The sequence below is a fragment of the Pinus tabuliformis genome, chromosome 1_2, assembly GCF_031772625.1.
Source record: "Pinus tabuliformis cultivar Carrire ecotype Pingquan chromosome 1_2, CPIR1, whole genome shotgun sequence".
Classification (NCBI taxonomy): Eukaryota; Viridiplantae; Streptophyta; class Pinopsida; order Pinales; family Pinaceae; genus Pinus; species Pinus tabuliformis.
In genome coordinates, this window is record NC_142298.1 from 235,489,401 (window position 1) to 235,492,984 (window position 3,584).

Sequence of the window (3,584 nt, forward strand, 5' to 3'; positions counted from 1 at the left end):
ATGACTCTTTTAAATTTAACACAATAAGAACATTTTATACTTTCGATACCATTACCATATTTTACAGTATAATCCCATGGAACTCTTATCTTCCATTTAGATTTGAATATTCTTTTGCATTTCTTTGATGGGTTTTTATCTTTTAACAAGCTCTACACTATCTAATTCATCATATTCATGTAGATGAACAATAACTTCATTTTGAAGATTACGTGGTTGATTAGAATGTTGTGGGAGACAAAAAGCATCAAGATTGGCATTTTCTTTTTATCCTTCTCACGACAACAAATAGGAGACTTTTTTCAAGATTTACACCTATTCAATCAATAAAAACAATAGAACAAGTTAATATATAAATTGCAAAGCAATAACATATTTACTGGTGAAAGAAATAAAAACAACTTCACGTTAATACAAAATAGTTATAATTTTTTAATTATGGTCAATGAGTTGATGGACATGGTATGCTGGTATAACAAGATCACTTTCAGTCAAGTTTCCAATTTCAAAATCTGACCATCTATCAAATTTGGTTGCTTTCACAATATTAATGTTTATTTTCAAAAATTTAAAGGAAGAATGTTGATGGTCGTGAGAAATTGTTAACAATACTTGTTGTTTATGGTTTTGAAAATCTATTCACATCCCATCAACAAACTCGGTACATACCAATCAACATAATTTGTTGCAGTACTTCAAACCTCGACTTGATTATATCAATGACCACTTAATCCTAGGAAAATGACTAATATTTTCCAAAATGTCTATGGATATATATTTCGAAGAATACAATTAGCCTTCACAACCAACTTTTTTGTAATTTTTTATTATTATAAAATATAAAACAAAACTCTTTTACTGCAAACTAAAACCAATCTGGTGCAAAGGCCTCTTATAATGGGCTTCAAACTAAAACAAATCAAGTTAGACATAAAAATTATAAAAGATAAAACCGTGTAATTGGCTTCACCATAGTTATAGAAAAAAATTATTTTCAACTTTACTATATTCACAAACAAGTAACTATGTAAACTTTGAAACATGAACTGATACAATTACCCGATTGTTTGTGGTAGTAAAAAAATCATCCAAATTTGAAAAGTGTTGATTCAAAATACATTTTTTTTGGGAACATATTTTTTGACACCTTAAATTTTCTTATGTATCAAGTACAAATATTTGTTTTTAAATGTTAGTGGTTTTCATGCCGATTTTCAAGCATGTTGATGCAACATCAACCCCTTTTTTTAGAGGGCTTATTTCTGACACTTAAAATTTTCTAATGTATTAAGCGTGGTTATATTTTTTAAAAGTTTTGTTGATTTTCATGCGGATTTTGAAAAGCATCAACATATTTTTTTTAAAGACAATTTTGATACTTAAAATTGTTTTTTGTCCTAATTATGCACAATTATTTTTTAAATGTTGATTACCTAACAAATTTTCAAGTTGTCTTATTTCTCTTCGTGTTTTTCGTCCTATGATGTTAGTTTTTTAAGGGTTTTCTAAACATCTGTTTTTTTTTGTTTCTCCTTGCAAATTGTTTTTATAATGGAATTTTTAAATATTATTGCCAAAAAAAGAAGATATATATATATATATATATATATATATATATGAAAAACATAAAAAGGAGTAAAAAAAATACAATTATCTTGTAAAAGATTAAAAATAAAAATAAAAAATTTAAAAACTAATATATATATATATATATATATATATATATATATATAAACCAACCTAATTTAAAAAAAATTAGAAGATTAACAAAAACAAAAACAATTTTAAATGATGTTAAAAAAAACCATTAAAATTAAATTAAGAGGATTAAAAAACCACAAAAAAATTATAAAAAAATACAACAAAAACCAAACAAATTGAATTTAAAAAAAATTATTAATAAAAAAATTTAGAAACATTAAAATTAAAACATATTTAAGAAAACAAAATTAAAAAAAAATTAAAATTAAATTTAAAAATCGAAGGCCCATTGGCCCTGGGCTTGGTAGACCGATCCTCAGAATCGACTTGCCAAGCCGAGGGCCTGCTAGCCCAACGGCCAAGCGACCCTAGGCCTACTTGGCTGATTCCAAGAAGCCTCGACCTCCTTGACCGATTCTGAGAATCGGCGAGGCAGGCCAAGGGCGGCCCAACCATTGGGTTGGCAGGCCGAGGGCTTTGCAAGCTAATTCCAAGAATCGGCCTGCCAAGCCTAGGGTCGCAAGCTTCCAATTTTTTTTTTTTTGGATTAATTTTTTTTTTACTATGAAATTATTTTTAATGTTTTTATTTTTTTTTTAAATTGTGTTTATGTGTGTGTGTTTTTTTTGTATTTTTTTTGTTTTTTTAATGTTTTTAATTTAATTTTAATGGTTTTTTAATTTTTTTTTGTTTGTTTTTTTTTTTAATTATTTAAAATTGTTTTTTGTTTTTCTGGGGCTTAATCTTCTAATTTTGTCCTTAAAATTAGGTTTGTTTTTAATTTTTTTTATGGTTTTTTAAATTTTTTCTCATATATTATTTTTAATATATTTTTATGTTTCTCAATGTTTTATTTTTATTTTTTTCTTTTTTGGTCATGTTTTTTCTATTTTTCTGTTTTAAGATATATATTTTATTTACTTATTATTTTTTAAACTTTTGTGTTTTTTTGTATTTTTTGTTTTTTTTTTTTTTTTTTCGTTATATATATATATATATATTCCTACAGGGTCCATGTTAATCCTCGAATAGCAACCCGATCTCATTATGTGTCAATTTGATTGTTTCTTTTAAAGTTTTTGTTATAAAGGATTGACTTTGCCTCACAATGTGTCAATTTCATGGTTGATATTTAAGTTTTCATTACAGTGGGTCGAGTTTCCCTACACTTTGTGTCAATTTGATGGTTGACTTTTAAACTTTTTTTGCAATGTGTTAAGTTGTCTTTTAAAGTTGTCATATTTTTAACATTTAGAAAAGAAACTACTTTTAATATAATGACTCTTTCATTCAGGTGTTCATTTTTAATTTTTTTTAGTCATAATTTTTTTCCATAATGTCATGATTGAAAAATTAGCAAAACTTTAAAGTTTTCCGGCATTTCACTGTTCCAACATCAACATTTTTCATTTTTACGTTGTTTTTAATGTTTTTTTTTGGGTTTTTGGCTAGAGTTCTCGCTTTGAGTTTACAGTGCACATTTCAAAGTTTACATTGTTAAGTGCAAAAGATGCTCATCCGCTTCAATTTCCTATCGTTTAAACTAAAGATTTGACTGACTTCTCAATCAATCCAAATTTTTTGGTGTAGTGCATCCAAGCTTGTGTCTTGTCCTTTGAGGGCCTGAGTCTTGCAAATGTATACGTTATGAGCTTACCTCCTTACTTGCAGCCACCTGCTACGTATCATTACATTCCCTATATGGTTGGTCATGATAACACATGATATCCCTTGCTTAATAATTCCAATCAATATTACTCAGAACCTTGAGAGATGAAAACCTTCAAGCACATATCAGAGGATTTTTCTCGGATGAAACTTGGAGAAAGAACGATCAAGGATAATGGATGAAAAATTGCAAGTTGCAAGCTGAAGGGAAAGGC